Source organism: Panthera leo, chromosome A1 (genome assembly GCF_018350215.1).
Source record: "Panthera leo isolate Ple1 chromosome A1, P.leo_Ple1_pat1.1, whole genome shotgun sequence".
Lineage (NCBI taxonomy): Eukaryota > Metazoa > Chordata > Mammalia > Carnivora > Felidae > Panthera > Panthera leo.
The window spans coordinates 126257075-126275594 of record NC_056679.1 but is presented as its reverse complement, the minus strand read 5'-3'; positions in this window follow the sequence as shown (position 1 = coordinate 126275594).

The following is an 18520-nucleotide window of genomic DNA, read 5'->3' as shown; positions in this document are numbered from 1 at the left end:
AATTACAGTTTGGTTTTTTCTATCCTAGTATTGGTTTCCAGTGGACGTTTCTGCTCATGGGTTTCTGCTCCAGGAAGTTGTAATTATTTTTATTCACCTGACTTTCCAATTTTGTGGACAGCAGTTTGGTCTGTGACCATCCTTCTCTGATGGGTGTAAAAAGATTTGTTGATTTTTCAGTTTATTCAAATTTTTTCTCATTGTTAAAAGGGAATGATGACTTCCAGGCTCCTTACATTCCAGAGTGGGAAACCATGATTTATTTTATTTTATTTTATTATTTTATTTTATTTTATTTTATTTTATTTTATTTTATTTTATTTTATTTTATTTTATTTTATTTTATTTTATTTTATTTTTAAGTTTTCCAAACACACTGTAAGTAACATAGATCAGGAATTGAATAGATCTCATTTACACCTGTATCCCAAGGACCTGGAAAAGTGTGTGGCACATAATAGATGTTCAATAAACATCCTTTTAAATGTTTATTTATCTTTAAAAAGAGAGAGCAAGAGAGCAGAGGATGGGCAGACAAAGAGGGAAAGAGAGAATCCCAAGCAGGCTCTGCACTGTCACCACAGAGCCCCATGAGGGGTTTGAACTAATGAACTATGAGATCATGATCTGAACCAAAATCAAGAGTCAGACACTTAACCAACTGAACCACCCAAGTGTCCAAGACGCTTTACAATTTGACCTAGAGCAGCCCTGATCATGTCATGCAAATTATCTTGTGAATCTTTTAAGCATGTGTTTCATTAGTTGTCAACTCGGTTAAAAAGACATAAGAAAAGGATACCCAAGTACTATTCCATGTTTGTAATCCTGTACATATTTTTTTTCAATTTTATCCTGTAGTCTTTAGGACTATTTGGGAGGTTTTAGTTTTAAAATGATCTAGTTCAAATTAGCATCCCAATAGTAAACACCTGGTAGGTAGGAAAACTGTCATATTGGGTCCATATTCGGTTAAAAAAAAGTAAATCTGTTGCTAACCATATGGTAGGGTGATACAAACTTATTTTAACATTTAAAGTAAAGATTTGACATTCTTTCTATACATCATAATAAACACCTTTTGAATGAGTGAATGAATGAGTGCTGAATGAAAAATGGCAAATCAACATCTGCTGTCTTTTAAAATCTGTGTTACCTCACTGCACAAGGGTACTCATGTTTTTTATTTAAAACTTTATTTTGAGACACTTGATTCTACCATCTACTTACACTTAAATCCCCCAAAATTCTTTGCAATTATTTTCTCATGGTTTGTATTTGCCCCTGTCTTCCTCTTACATGTGTTTTTAAAGGGGTATTAGTCACTAATCTCCATTTTCTACTTTCTGTGGGTATCACTTAGAGTGTAATTCATATTTTATGTCACTTTCAAGTTTCCACATTTAAGAGTAATTTTTTTCTGCTGTTCATCTCACAAACCTCCAGAAAGAAGTCTTTTGGTAGTCTGGAATAGGACACCTACAAGTATCCTGGGATCACCTCTCAGGTCCAAATGAGTCACTATGTATCTGGTAAGAGTTTCCTTCTAAGTTAAGCCACCAGTAACACACGGAACAATACTCTCTGATATCAACACCCACCACCCTGTGTGCTAAAAAAAGAAAATAAAGTCATGAATTGTTTTGAAAGTCTCTTAACAGTCAATCACTTACACTAACTTTTCCACCCAGAGAGTACCCTTGTCTCTTGACTCTAGCTAAATAAGTGGAGAAGCTCTGTACATTCCAGAAATTGTCATCTTCATCTTGGACTTGGTAAACTGCTAAAAGCCAATTTTAAAATCTTAATGTGCTATCTATTAAGTAACACTCAGGTGTTCCATTTTATAAACAATGTTTCTGTTTAATGTTATTTCTCAAATGTAAGGTTGTCATATTTAGCAAATAAAAATATAGGATTACCCAGTTAAATTTGAATTTCAGAGAAACAATAAATACTTTTTTTAGTATATGTATGTTTAATGCAGTATTTGGGATAAACTTACACTAAAAACACTTCATTGTTGTTTCTCTGAAATTCAAATTTAACTGGATATCCTCTATTTAATCTTGCAACCCTACTAAAGTCCCACATATAATAGGTAAATGTTTGGGGAATCAACACTCTTTGTTTTGTTTAGATGAAGAGTTTGATTTTATTTGTGTTAAGAATATTTTTGATGAGAGGATAAGCTAAATTATGTTGAGGCCAAAGAAAATGCGTCAGAATTGCAGCAGGAAGAATTTTGATTAGGTTTAAGGAAAGTTATTTTGACTCAGCAGTTTTATATATCTTAAAACAGAAACTTTTTCTCAGCATAACTTTTTCAAGATCCAAGATCCTCTGAGATATTATTGACTCTAAACTCTAAGATACCTTAGGTATAAAGACCAAACTGTTTGAACAATGGAGAAAAGTAGACTGAACCTTTATGAACACATAGACTCTTAGCACAGATACTTCACTGGTTATGTCTCAGAAGAGTGCATCGAAGGAACTGAAAGCACCGTTTAGCAGAAATCTTTGCAGGTGTAGAGCCTGAGAGAATCATTCTAGAGAGAAGCCCTTAATATTTAAAAAACATAATGTTGAATTTAGGTTTTCATCTGATCTGAAGGTCTTCCATTTGAGAGTAGACTGTATGCTCCCAGATGGCAGACCTTTATCTCTGTATCTGTGAATCATCCACAGCACCTTGCAAAGCAGGTGCTCAGTAAATACTTTTCAACCAAGAGATTAAAAGCCAAAGTTTGTATGGAAGGAAGCATTTGCTCTTTACCACAATGTCCCCTGTGGGCCATACTAGCAGATCTTCCAGCAAATAAATATGGATAGTTTGCTATTCTATTCATAGCACTGATGAGCTGTCAAATCATCTTTGAGCTTCTTTTGCTGGTGTGTCCCAAGTTTTATTTTCTTCTTACTGATGTCATCTAAACAGTCTTGTTTTTCTGGTTCTTCTTTGAACACTTTGATATCCTCCTGCCTTCCTCTAGCCGCTTCCAGCATCCATTATGTTCCCTTTGCCTTACTGATTTATCACACCCATTTCCTGCATGTGTTCCAAACTAATGTTTGCTCCATTAGAGGGATTTCCTTGTAGACGGTTCTGCCCAGAATATGTGATGCAATATAGACAACAGAGAGAATCTGTTCAACTGGACATGTATCTTTTTTCCCCTGTACCTTCAACTGAACATTTATCACCAAGCAGTGTTTCTTAAGCACTCCCATGCTTGGCATACTTTATTGGTAATTGCACCGGTCAAAGTAAGACGGTCTTTCCTTTTCTGAAACTTAACGTTGCTTACAAAAGAGTACTTTGTTGGTTCATTTGTTAAGAGATGTTTCCTTTGTTTCTTTCTCCCGCCATCTCTCTCCTTAAAGCACAAATCTATAACCCCACCCCCCAATTAAAACACTATTTACATTGTTGAATAGGCAATGCAAGTGCACATTATAAAGTTCAAACGGCACAGGTGATTTGGAGAGAAAGTAAGTACCCCACCCCCACCTCCAGCCACCGTGCAATTCACCTGGCACACAGTCACTGTGTCTAACTGACCTGTTAGGTCAAGAATCTCCCTGTGGATGAGCTGCACTTACATAAGTATATATATTAATTGCAAAATATCGTGTACTTTAAGCATTGTTCTGCTATTTGCTGTATAAAAAAAAATTAATACCTATTAGGAATATAATACAATTTTGAACATATTAAGCTTTCTCTTTTTTAACATGCTTACATAACAGCCTATTTTATAGTTATATAATGATTTCTTTTTTACTAGGTACCTTTTGGTAGTCACTTAGAATATTTTCCCAACTTTTGCTATTATATACAGTGTTGCAGTAAATATCTTTAAACATATGCTATTTCACTCTTTCCCAATATATCTCTAGGAAAAATTCCCAGATGTTAAATTTCAGGGTCAAAAATCACAATGTTGACTAGACTGCTTTAGTTCATTATCATGAAAGAAAGTTCTCAAATAAGTTTCTTGTTGTTGCTGATCATAAATATGTGGAGGAGATGGTCTCTATAATTTTCCTTCCTATGAGGTTCACCTTAATTTGGCTATTATTTACTTTCCAAATACCTGTAGATTTAAATCAAATTTTATTTTATTTTATTAAAATTTTTTTTCAGTGTTTATTTATTTTTGAGAGAGAAAGAGAGAGAGAGAGACAGAGTATGACCGAGGGAGGGGCAGAGAGAGAGGGAGACACAGAAGCCTAAGCAGGTTCCAGGCTCTGAGCTGTTAGCACAGAGCCCGGGGCTCGAATTCACAAGCCTGAGGTCATGACCTGAGGTGAAGTTGAACACTCAACCAACTGAGCCACGCAGGTGCCCCTAAATCAAGTTTCTGAGAAAGCTTACCATTCAGAAGAAACCTAAGGTGAATCTATATAAAAAATATAAAGCACAACAAGTAGCCTTCTTTTAATTTTTGATTTGCTGAAGATTAGGAATTAAGAACTACATGTAAGGGTTTCTTTTAAGTGGATCATTTTTTGTAAATTATCCACTTTCATATGGACCTTCCTAGGGGTCACTTGGAAGTCATTTTAGACTCTGAAATGTAGAACATGTGAGATCTATAGATCACAGTTGTACAGATCAATTCTAACACTGCCTAGTCACATAAATTTTTAAAGTTATATTAAATATGTTCTCCTTATCCACTGAAGACATTACCAGGAGAAATTTTCATTCCCTATTTCTCTTTTTGCCTAAGATGAATGGAGGGCTTGCCCCATCCTCAGAGGCTTTGGAAAGTGCTGCAGAAAATCTTTTCCCCATTGTTTTCAGAAGACAGCCCAGACCTTTGAGGTATAGCTCAGACTCTGCTGCTCAGATAAATCAGCCTGGTGCTGACTTCCAGCAACAAAACAGTACTGGAAACATTTCACATGAATGATCTTATATAACTGATATTGTATTAATCCAGAAAAAAATATTATTTCCCTCTTTTCATGCACAGGGAATGGAAATAGGCCAAGTTTTTGCACTGCCCACGCTGAAGCCTTTTTTCTAGACTTTGATTTACAAGCATTCCACTGAGGTAGATACTATAGGAGTTCAGACCTTCTTGACATTTCCTAAGTATGTGTATCACATAATTAGACAACGCCAGCAGGCCCTAAGTGTGAGTGACTTCACATCAAAGCTCTATGAGTTGCTGTCATGGGCCTTTTGCACTGATATTTGCACATCACCTGGCGACAAATGTATGATGGAACTTATAATAAGACTTCCTCTTTGTGGGAAATCCAAATTTGCTTCAGTTTGGTGGCTTCCAAAAGGTGAAAGCCCAAGAAGCACCCTGTCTGTCCTTACCCATTACGAAACAGAACATTGAGCCACAGTCAGTCATGCTGTCTTACTAGAAGAAATTGTGGTGAAATGGGAACTGTTGGTTATGTAGTCTTCAAAGGCACTCTGATGGAAATGGCAATAGATACACCTGAGAAGATACAAGCTTAGTTTCTCAAATAACACCCAGTAACATTCCTTTACTCTTTCACTTAGAAATCCTCACCACCCAATTTGCAAAAACTACTGAGATTAGAATTGACACTTTCACATTCATGCAGTTTTAGCTGAGGGAAGATACTTAGCTGACACTACTTAGTGACTGAGCCATCATTATCATCCATCAAGCAGCCTTCCTCAGTTTCCCACAGCATCGGCTGTAGAGTGTGCTCTTTACTCACTGGGATAATTCTAGACAGTTTATTTAATATATACTTTGTATCAAATACAGTTCTGACTTCTTAGGATGGTTTGGAAAATTAAATGAGATAGCATGTGCAAAGCATCTTAGATTCATAACCCTGTCCAATAAAAATAGCTGGTCACAAATGTAGGCCACATCAATGATTTTGAGGTTTCTTTTAGTTCAATTTAAAGGGTATGAAGAAACAGTTAAAATACCTTGAATAATATTTTCTTTAATCCAATGTACCTAAAACATTGTCAATTTAACATGTAATCAATATAAAATTTATTAATGAAATATTTTATATTATTTTTTTCATACTAACTCTTTGAAATCTGGTAGGCATTTTACATTTAAAGCACTTCTCAAATTAGATAGACTACATTTCAAATGCTCAATAGTCATTTGTAGTTAGGATACTGAACAGTGTACTCTTGGGACAATCATAAACATTCCATAAATATTAGTCACTTTAGCTCTTACTAATACCCTTTTTCTCTTCTACTGTGATGCTTTTTGACTCTGCTCAGCACTTATTTACTTTTTCTTTATATTCTATCTACTGCTTGTCTTTTTCTTTTAGAAAGAATGTTCATTGAAAGGCATTTTTGTTTTCTATAGACTTTCATCCACTACATATCCCTTGAGAATCTATGTTCCAGGCACTGTGTGGTCTATTTTCTAGGTTTGTATTTCCCATAATACATGGCAGTGTCTTCCGGATGGTAGGCACCCAATATATCTCTGGCATGTGCATTGCCTAGTTTTGTTTACCCACACACATGTCTGACCATTTTTTCTCAAAAAAGTATGTTTTTATAGATTTAGATTTTTATTTTTAATTAATAAGCAATGGTCTTGAACAGTGATGGCATTTGCCTTGATTGAGTATGAAATTTAGTCATTGATGTTTCTTTATTACTGTGCAATCATAGAATGATTGCTCCACTAATGGATTCTTCTAAGATCTGCATTGCCACAGAAAAACACAAACTTGGCACGAGTTCATAACTTCGTGTTAGAAGTAAACAAAACTAGATATTTATATGTAGTATTTTAAGTGATTAACCAAAATAACATAATATGAAAATTCCATTCAAACCATAAAAGCTATAAAATGTTAGTTGTTGGTAATATCATTATTGATGGTCTATAATAGTTTTTGCCGTATGTTACATGGAATATTGACCCATGACAAGCTCTTTGGGAGAAAATAAAATGGATCTGTGGTCAAACAAGTAATGAAAGTTATATATACCATATACCTCTGTTGGATGGTAATAGTGCCTCTTAGGATATTTAAAGCCCTTTTAAGTTCAGTAATAAAACTATTTGAGTTTGTTATTTGACCAGTGAAAACATTTTTTTTTTAAGGATGACATCTGTAATTCTACAAAACTCATATATGATAGAATACAAATTGGCAAATTCTGGACTAAAATAACAACTGTAAGCAGTCAAGAGATCTGAATTTTAAGCTTGGCTCCCCACCACCTACAACTGAATCTTACTCAAGTCTTCTCATCTCTCTGATCCTCAGTTTCTTCCTTGGAAACTATATACGTAAGTGATTTTCAACCTGATTAAACATCTTCCTCACCTGTGGAATAAAATAGACATATGGCTGAGCCCCATCCCCAAAGACTCTGACTATGGAGATGTGGGATATGGCCTGGATGTCTTTTGTGTGTATATATTTACACACATGTATATGTATGCACTGAGTTCTAAAGCAAAATGTATTGTTTATAACGGGCTACTTGGAAGATGGGTAAAATGGGTCTCTAAATTTGGGGCAGACATGGGAGGGAAAATAAAAGTGGAGTAACTAAGTTTTGTGTAAATAAGAGATGTTTCTAGAAGGTGCTGTGGAGTCAGCTAGAATTCTGTGGTGAAGGATTCAAAGTATGTCACACTGACCCCTTTATCAATTACTGTGTAGTTGGGAATGTGGTGTAAATCTTAGTTTCAGGCTGTCTCTGTCTCAATTAGAATAATTCTAATAAACTGATTAGTTTCTGGTAAGACTCTCCTTTATTCATGTGCTCTTAGAAATAAAGGTGAAAATCGACCCACCATCCCTAATAAGAAATGTTAAAAACTTCCTATATCAGTCATGTCATAGTTAATTTATCACAATTGTTAACATAGAGAATCTTAAATTCCATACAAAAGTAGTAATTATTACAAGGTTTTAGTTTTGGCATAAAGAAATAATTGGAATTTGGAAATATGATCCATTTTACTTTATTCTACTACCTCATCAAAATAGGTTTACTCACTTTTTCCTTGCTTCCACGGACCCAACTAAATACATCCTAACCAAACCAATGAGTAAGTAGACCCTTCCTGCATCATGGGACTTTCTGTGTCATTCTGACAAAGGTCAGGTTGAAACAATGGGTCCTGAACTACACCCATAAAGCCAATGGTTTCAACAAAGATACTATCTTGAAAGGTTTTCCAAATTGTTATACCACAAACCCAAAACCCAACTGAAGCTCCTACAGAAATAGCCTAGGATGGAACTTGGCTCCCTCCACCTGCATTTGTTGCATATGACAAGTGGAAGAAGAAATACCTTTTAGCAAAAATCTAAGGACAGATTTCATTGTGCTTAACAAGAGATGTTGAACAAGATTGCAGAAATCACACCTGAGAAGCAACATGCTAAATGTGTTTTCAACATTAAAGCTAAATTGCAATTTGGTTATTTTGCTGGTTATCTAGATTATTTCTGACTCTCCTTTTGGATAAGTCAGCCCAAGTCTTCATTGGTAGGATTTTAAGTTTTAAATTATTAAATGCTGGTTTTACCTGTTTTCTTCCATTTGCATGTACCAAGTCTGAAGGAAAAAGAAAACATAAAAGTTTTTTAAACTCAAATATATCGACATCTTTGTGATTTTACAAGTGTGCAAAAGAACCAAAATATTTTATAACTCTTTTTTCTAATATCTTTTTCATGGATTTTCACAATGCTCAATATCTCACAATAATAGATATTTTTCAATAAGCCACAATCATTACCTAAAATTTCTTTATGTGATACCATTCATGTATATAGGCATATACAAATTAAAGGAGAAATTGTATTTATCATCTTCTGATCAAATAAAAGCAGACAAAAAAGAAAATAAGTACTATTCACTCTTATGAATAAGGTATTTTCCCTTTGTAATAAAAATGCTCAAAGAATTGCATAATTCTTTCAGTTAACTGTGGGGACCTTTAATGTGCCTTTTGTTTGTAAAAGTAATTTATCCAAGAGACAAGACTTGGGGCTATAAATTAAGATTAAGAAACAGATAACAAAACAGAGTGCAGAAGATGTTGCTATTGGAGTTTATCAGATGTGGATATTAAAATCACTGGGATTAAGAAGTTCAAAAACTAAAGATAAACCTGAAGAATTCCTGCAGAGAATTGGAATATGAGTAAGGAATCAAAAGAAAATTAGAGAGCTATAAAAACAATAACTGATATTAAGAACTCATTAGATTATTGTGGTGGGTTGAATGGTGGTCCCAAACTTTTCTCGGGGTTAATAGATAAAGGGGCTGATATAACCATTATATCCTCCACCCAATGGTCTTCTCACTGGGCTACCTATAGCCACCCTGGTTGGAGTGGGAGGCACCAAGTCTTCCTGACAAAGTCTCACCTTATGTAAATGTTTAAGGCCTGATGACCAGATAGCCTACATACAGCCCTATATAATGAATATCCCTATCAATTTATAGGGTAGAGACTTACTGAGTCAATGGAATATTCAGCGTAAAACAACTTTTTCCTAGCCACTGCTCAAATTAAGTCCCTCCCATTCAAATGGAAAACTAACAAACCTGTATGGGTTGAGCAGTCGCCAATAAAAGTGGATTGATTGATTCATCTCCAACAATTAGAACACGAACAGTTAGAAAATGAGCATATAGAGCCTAATAGGTGCCCTTGGAATACGCCTATAAAAACTGGCAAGTGGCGACTTCTTCATGATTTTAGAGCTATTAATGCAGGAATTGAGCCTTTTGGTCCTTGCAGCTAGGAACCCCCTCTCCTTCAATGTTGCCTCAAAATTGGCCAATTCTTATTACTGATTTGAAAGATGGCTTTTTTCACAATCCTGTTAGCTGAACAAGAGAGAAATTTGCCTTTACCGTTCCTGATCTTAATCACTGCTGGCCAACACGCCGTAACCATTGGAAAGTCCTCTCCCAAGGGATGCTTAATAGCCCAACTATATGCCAATTTTATGTCAAAGAAGCATTAGAACCAATTAGAAAGCAGTTCCCTTTTTTGATCATTTATCACTATATGGATGATATCCTTTTTTATGCCCAGCATCAACAACCTCTAGATGAGCTCTTTGCCATTCTCCCTGACCCAGTAAACAAACAGGGTTTAAAAATATCCCCTGAGAAAGTACAAAAGTCAACTCCTTTTTCTTTCTTAGACTGCAAATGTTTCATACTCAAATTCATCCCCTCATTCAGACCATTCCTAATGATGTTCGTACTCTTAATGATGTACAAAAATTGTTGGACACCATTAACTGGGTTCATCCTCCCCTAGGCATTACTAATACCCATCTAACCAACCTCCTAGCACTGCTTTCTGGTAATCCTAATTTAACATCACCACACCAGCTCTCCCTGGCAGCAAAGAAGGAGCTGGAGAATATTCAGTCCATTCTTACCTCTCGTAGTTATGATAGGCAAAATCCCAACCTTTCTTTGCAGCTATATATTCTTAATACTAAAGATTTTTCTACTGTGTTAATTGGGCAAGCCGCTGTTAAAAAGTTTTAAAAATAGAATGGCTCTTAATCCACGGTAGTCTTAAACATATTCTCACCCCACTCATATTCAACATAGCACAATTAATCCAAAAGGGACGTTGGAGATGCTGAGAATTATTAGGTCAGGACCCTGCAAGCATCCACTTTCCAACTTGCAGCACATTTTTGATAGGGCCATCCCTAATTCGCCGGCTACAGTTGGCCCTCACAGATTATGTGGGCAATATTGTTTATGGGCTCCCCTCTGACCCTTGGTTTAAGATTCACCAGGAAATTAACATTGTTCCTGAGAGAGTCATGCTATAACAACAAAGGCTTCTCGTCTTTGGAGAGTTCGGAAAAACTGGGAACATATTTCTTATACTGGACCTGGCTCTACGCAGCATTTACAATTACAAGCTGTATTATTAGCATTAGAAACTTTTCCCCAACCTTTAAACATTGTTTCTGACTCTCAATATACAGTGAATTTAATGAAAAATTTTCCTTTTCACATTCTTCACCTCCCACCAGACACTGCCTTTGCTATACTCCTCCAAAGTATTCAACTAGCTCTAATCTCTCACACCTCCTGGCTCTTTTTCATTCACATTTTCATTCACATTCTTTCCCATACATCCCTTCTTGGGCCCATTGCTAAAGGCAATGCCCTAGTTGACAACATTGTTTCTCAAGAATGTTATCCTCTTTTTGAAGCCAGAGCCTCCCATAATCTTTACCATCAAAACTGGCAAGCTTTAACCAAACAATTCAACCTTACTGCGAATGAGGCCAAACAAATCATTCACTCCTGCTCAGACTGTCAATTACTATCCCCTGTTTCCTTCCCAGCAGGAATAAACCCCTGCAGCCTCAAGCCTAATGAGATTTGATAGACAGATGTTACAGTTTACCCTGCATTTGGTAAACATAAGTATATCCATGCATCTGTAGATACTTACTTAGGTGTTATTTTTGCCTCAACTCATACAAAATAAAGCAACAAAGCGGTCATTCAGGTCATTCATCGTCTTTGGCATGCTGTTGCAGCCTGGAGCTTCCCCCACACAAGTAAGACAGATAACAGCTCAACCTATGTCTTCATTTCATGACTTCTGTGCCTTATGGAATATCTGACATATTACAGGTATTCCTTATAACCCACAAGGCCAAGCTATTATAGAACGAGCACATAACATGCTCAAAAACATGTTAAAAAAAAAAACAGAAAAGGGGAACCCATGACTGTCTACATTACAACCTCAACTTCATGTCAATCGTGCTGTGATTACTCTTCATTTTTTAAATCTTGACCCTCAAGGACTAACTGTAGCTGAACAGCATTCTTCAAAACCAAGTAAACCCTCTCACCCTATGGTGCTGTACAAATCCCCCAAAGGGGGCCCACATGGTCTGGGCCGACTAAACTTCTCACCTGGGGTAGAGGATATGCTTGTGTTCTTTCAGATTCCGGACCTCTGTGGATTCCCTCTTGGTTGGTGAAGCCTTACCATGGCATGGTAGAGACCCCCAGGATATCTTCCAATGAACCAAGACTTCCAGAGAATGACTCTGAATGAGCGGCCACCAGCTCCCTTTTTCAACATGGAAGAAGCCTCTTCATGGACTCATCATCTTGAAGCCTTCTACAAATGCAAGTCCTTGCCCCTGATATAACATGGGGGAAGCCTTAAACACCTGCTTAACCAGGCCGGCATCCTCTTACAACACAATGGTATTGCATACACCCCTGACTCGCTTCTGATGACCATGATCTCCATCACTGACAGAAATTCGATTTGTGTAATCCTGATTCTGCTCCTTGCCCTCATTTGTCCAGGCCAAGTTCAATATTCATATTGGGCTCATTGCCTTAACCCACCTATATTTGATAGCTTAACATTCCTAGACTGGGATATTCCTATTAGCAATAATGACATTGAATTCATGGGAGGAGCCAATCTTAAGCCACCCTTCCAAACAGAACAAGAGCCTTGGCTTTATATGCCAAGACCTCAGTGATGGCTTGCTTCAGCACCTCCTATGTGTGTTACTAAACTTAGCAACTTATCTACTTGTGTTAAACTAAAAATAAACTGGATTTTGCATATACAGCCCAAAACCTCTACAAGCCAATTTTACCTTTTTCTCAGCCACAAGCTTTGATATGCCTCAAAAAACAAGCATATATCACACTCCTAATGTTATAGTTTATTCTAGTCTCGAATATTCAGATCACCCCTGGAATAATATATCTTGGACAACCTGTTATGGAGAGACTGAGCGTAATCTTCACTGGGGTAATTGGACTGTTACTGACAGGGTCCTAGAGGACATCTTGAAATGAAATATTCAAATAAGACCATATCCTTTGACCAGGTTAGTAGGGAGAATATTTTTTGGAAAGACAGAGGATTGTTTGGCCCTATAATTTCTGCACATAAAGGGAAATTAAAAGGACCTTGGCTTGTTAATCTTTGGAAACTAGGTCTTCCCTTCTTCACTTGTATTATTAGCCTTGGTGAAATTTATGTAAAACGACATGTTAACCTAAATTGGGCCTCCCTGGCACAACTATCAGTTTGCATGGACCACTATTTGTGTCCCTTCTCTCTACGTTCTCTTTGCTACCTCCACTTTACAGACCCAACAACTAGAAAATAGTTATAATATCTCTACCTGCCAGGGCTGGTTTATGTCCTATGTAAGTAATGATAACATCACCCAATTAAATATCTCCTCCTTATTTGAACTTCAACAGTGCATCTCAGCCTGGGTTCCTGTTAATAGCTCTGAACCCTATATGCATTCATCAAGACTAGGCACACTTTCTAAGCTCATTTGACATTGGCACTCTACTCTAAGGCAAAAAAGATTTGTTGGCCTGTTAATCATGGACATCCTAGCAGCAGTAGGCGTTATTGCCTCTGCCACTGTAGCTGGCATCAGCCTGCATCTTACTATCCAGATAGCCCAGGTTCTTAATAAAAATTTATGGTCAACACTACCAAAAAATTTATAAGCCAGACTTCCATTGATAGACAAGTTTTGGCCCACCTAGAAGTTCTTGAGGCTGCAGTGGAATTTATTAGAAAACTACAGGAGACCTTCTTCCTCCACTCTAAACTGCCCTGTGACCCTAATTACCAGAATATTTGTATAACTGGCATTCCTTATAATCACTCTCAAGCTTGGGATGCTGTCCACACACACCTTCACAGTGTCTTTTCTTCCTATTTCTCTGACAATATAGGAAATTTAGATATGACATTGTGCCAACAGCTACAATATACAAAAGATCAGCTTAAAAATGAATATGCTGATTCCTGGGTAATGTGGCATAACCTAAATCCTTTCTCACTTACAACTAGCACCCATCTCAAATTCTGGATAACTCTGAGAAGTGGAGTGCTTTTACTGTGTCTCTTTTTATGTCTTTGCAGAATCACCCCTCAGATCATCCAAAAGCAAAAGAAGGACCAGAAGCTCATCATGATGGTCCTTGAACACTAAACTAAAAGAACCAAGAAAAACAAAACAGGGGAAACTGTGGGGAATAAACTTAGGAATTCCCTGGGCTTTCACCAATTGGTTAACAAGGCATAAAGAATTAGAAAGCCATAGGATGTTCTCACCCAGGTTTGGGTAAACAAGATTAGCTAAATAAGTATAGAGAGGGTGAAGCAAAAGCCCCAGTACAGATAGGGTGGGGCAAAGGCCCCAGTATAGAGCAAAGATATATGAGGTAAACAAGGTTAGGTATTCAGGGCAGAAACACCCCCCCAATTTAGTACTATAGCAGAAAGTGCTTCCACAGGAAGGAAGGATCAAATTAGGTAAACAGGTAAATGGGGCTATAGACCCGTTGCAGTGCGAAGTTGTCCAGAGTGGAGCTGATTAACAAAAGAAAGGTTCCTTGTTGACTGTGAGGTAGCATGCTCTGTCTTTCTTGTCCCCTAGACCAGTTTAGGTAAACAGAGGTGTTGCCTCACATCTGCTGTAAACAACCTCCCTCCAGGCATCAAGATTTTGTTTTGTATTAACCTAAACCCCTAGCCCCGCATATCTTCAAAACCCCCTTTCCCTCATGCCCATGAGGTAACGTTCAAAGTTTCATCGTCCCTTTGTGCACATCCATCACCATGTTTGTAAGCCTTCTGATCCTAATAAAAACGGAGCAAGGACCCTTAATCAGGGCTCTTGTCTTTTCTTGGACATTAGCCATCTCTCGCATTTTAATCCTGCATCCCGCTTTCTTGCTGGACAAGAAAGAACTCCAGACCCAGAGTCTATGACACTAACTATATCATTAATTACATTTAATATAATTGACTAAATGATTAAAAATTACCATCATATACTGCATAAAAGAGAAACACTTTAAACATGAAGACACAAGAAAGGCTAGGCACCTGGGTGGCTCAGTTAGTTAAGCATCCAACTCTTGATTTAGGCTCAGATCATGATCTCAAGGCTCATGGAATCAAGCCCCGCAACAGAATCTGTGCTGATAGTGTGGAGCCTGCTTGAGATTCTCTCTCTCCCTCTCTCTCTGCCCCTCCCCGACTCATGTTCTCTCTGTCTCAAAATAAATAAACATTTAAAAAAATGATGTAATAAAGGTAAAAGAAAGAGCAACATAAAAGATACAGAGTGAAAACAGAAACCAAAAGAGAGATGGTATTAGTAATAGACAAATACCATATTATGAATAGACAAAATAAAAACATTGATAGATATAAAGTAGCATTCATGAAGATAAAAAGTTCAATCCACCAGGATGATACAGTATATAATTTAAATTGTATACATCCTTAATAAAATAGTCTCAAAATACATAAAACAAAAAAATGACAGAACTAAGTGAAAAAGTAAGCAAGCCTATAAATACAGTGACATGTAAAAAAAAAAAAAAAACAGAAACAAAAACTCAGTTACTGAGTAAACAGTGGAAGAATCAGTGATCACATAGAATATGTGAAAAATATAATAAAAGGTAACTTTGTGGACTTATATAGAAAGCACTGAGCATCTGCAGAATACATATTCTGTTCAAAAGCACATGAAACATCTGCCTAAACTGAATACATACTGGGCCAGAAATCAAGTCTCAATAAATTATAAAGGACTGAAGTCACAAAGAGTAGGTTCTAAGGTATAATAAAGATAGAAATAAGTTACAAAATAACTAGAATGCCCCCAGATTTTTGGAAATTAAGCAATACACTGCTAAATAAGTCATTGGGTAAAGAACAAAAACCCCAGGGAAAACTGGTAAATATTTTGAGCTGAAAGACAGCAAAGAAGAGACATATCAAAAATTGTAAGATAATGCTAAATAGTGCTCCTAGAAAAAATATATAGCTTTATATGCATACATTAAAGGAGCTAAAACACCTAAATGATCCAAATTTTTTAAACATTTATTCATTTTTGAGAGACGGAGAGAGACAGAGTGTGAGTTGGGGAGGGGCAGAGAGAGAGAGAGAGAGAGAGAGAGAGAGGGGAGACACAGAATCTGAAGCAGACTCCAGGCTCTGAACTGTTAGCGCTGAGCCAGACACGGAGCTTGAACTCATCAACCGTGAGATCATGACTTGAGTCAAAGTCGGATGCTTAACTGACTGAGCCACTGAGGAGCCCCTAAAACACTCAAATGACCTAAATATACAACTCAAGTAGATAGGAAAAAAAATCAAGTGAAACACAGAGAAAGTAGAAGGAAGAAAGTAATAAGCAGACATGAAATGAATGAAAACAGAAATGAATGAAAACAAAAACAAAAATAACACAATAGAGAAAATCAATAAAAACAAAAGTTGGTTTTTTGAAAAGATAAAATTTTAAACTCTGGTGAGACTGTTAAGTAAATGAGAAGGAAAGATACAAAAATATTACAGGGAACAGAGCACAGACTTAAAATGTTAATAAAGGATGCTATGAATGACTTTAACAAAAATTTGAAAATTAGGTTAAATGGATTCCTTAATACACAAATTACAAAGCTGAAAAAAGATAATTGAAATAGTCGTGTATTTATTAAATATGTTAAATCTTTCCTTAAAATCTTCTCCAAAAGAAATCTCCAGTTTTCTTTTACCAGTGAATAGTTTTTACAGTGAACTCTTTTTAATATTTAAGGAAATAGGAATATCTCTCTTACACAAACTATGTCTGATGATGTAAAGAATGAGCCTCTTCAACTTGTTTGATGATGTAAACAGAAATTAAAAATCCCTAACAAAATATTAGCGATTCAAATGCAATAATGTATGCAACATGTAATACATCATGACCAAGTTGGGTTCTTCTTGATATATAAAAAGAAAATTATTTTAAAGTTCAAAAACCAGTCAGCATAATTTACCACTTCAGCAACAAAAGAATAAATATCACATGACTATCTGGATAGATGCAAAAAAAAAAAAAAGTGTTTGATAAAATCCAATAGCCATTTATGAAACAAAACAAAACAAAACAAAACTCACCGTGCTTGAAATAGAACAAAACTTTCTTAACCTGTTTAAAAAACTATCTCAATAAATTTTGCAGCAAACGGCATCCTTGGTGTTGAATTTTTAGTCTTTCACCCTGTAACACGGGATAAAACAAGGTACTTATTATTATCACTTCTATTTGGCATTGTATTTGCTGTCCTAGCTAGTGTAATAAAGCTAGAAAGAGAAATAAAAGGTAGACATATGAAGAAGGCAAAAAATAAAAACTTTTGTTAGTCACTCTCAATGGTTTTTGTAGAGAATCTATTAAACAATTAGAATAAAGAAATTAAGCAATTTGTTGGATACAAGATTAGTGTGCGAGTATCAATTAAATTTCTATATTCTAGTAGTAAGAAGTAGAAAATTAAAATTAAAAATTTATTATAACTTCAGAAATACCTAATATCTAGGAATAAGTGAAAATTGTGCAAAACCTCAACACACACACACACACACACAAAACCTATATAACTGTATTAAAAGAAATAAATATAAAGAAAAGTATTTCCATGTCTATGGACTGGAGGAATTTACATAGTTAGCATTTTGCTTTTTCCCAAATTGATCTATATAATAAATGTACTCACAAATAAAAATCGAGCAGACTTTTTTTTTCGGGGGGGGGGGGCGGGTAAAATTTGGCAAGTTAATTCTAAAACTGATGTGAAAAAGCAGAAGGATGAAAATAGCCAAGACTATCTTGAGGGAAAAGAACAAAGTACTATGACTTATGCTACCAGATGTCAAAACTTATTGTAAAACTACAGTAATTGTTTCAATATTGAAGTGGAACAAGATGGACAAATAAACCAATGGGATAAAATAGAGCCCCCAAACAGACCTATATCTAAATGGAGATTTGATTTGTGGCAAAGGTGGAATTGCATAGCAGTGAGAAAACAGATGAATACTCTACCAATTGAATTACTATGTGAAAATATATACCCCCTTTATCTCTATCTCACACCATATGTAAAAAATTAACTCTAGGCTAGTTGTAGATCTAAGTGTGAAAGGTGAAACAAGAAAGTCTCTATACAATAAAATAGAGAATATCCTTTCAGTCTTACATAATGCAAAGATGTCTTAAAAAGAAAAATCATAAGTCCTATATAGATAAGGTCTGAAAATTGGAGTAAGAACTTATATTTGTCAAAATACACCATTAAGAAAGTAAAAACACAAGTTATTGAGTGGGGGCAGGTATTTGCAATCTGTAATACTAACAAATAACTTACATCAACAAGAACAGGGGCGCATGGGAGGCTCAGATGGTTGAGCATCAGGCCATGATCTCATGGTACGTTGGTCTGAGCTCTGAGTCAGGCTCTGTGCTGACAGCTCAGAGCCTGGAGCCTGATTAGGATTCTGTGTATCCCTCTCTCTCTGCACCTCCCCTGCTCATGTTCTGTCTCTCTTTCTCTCAAAAATAAATAAGCATTAAAAAAAAATAACAACACAATACATTGAATAAAAAGATTCAACATTATTAGTTGTCTCAGAATACATATTAAAGCCAT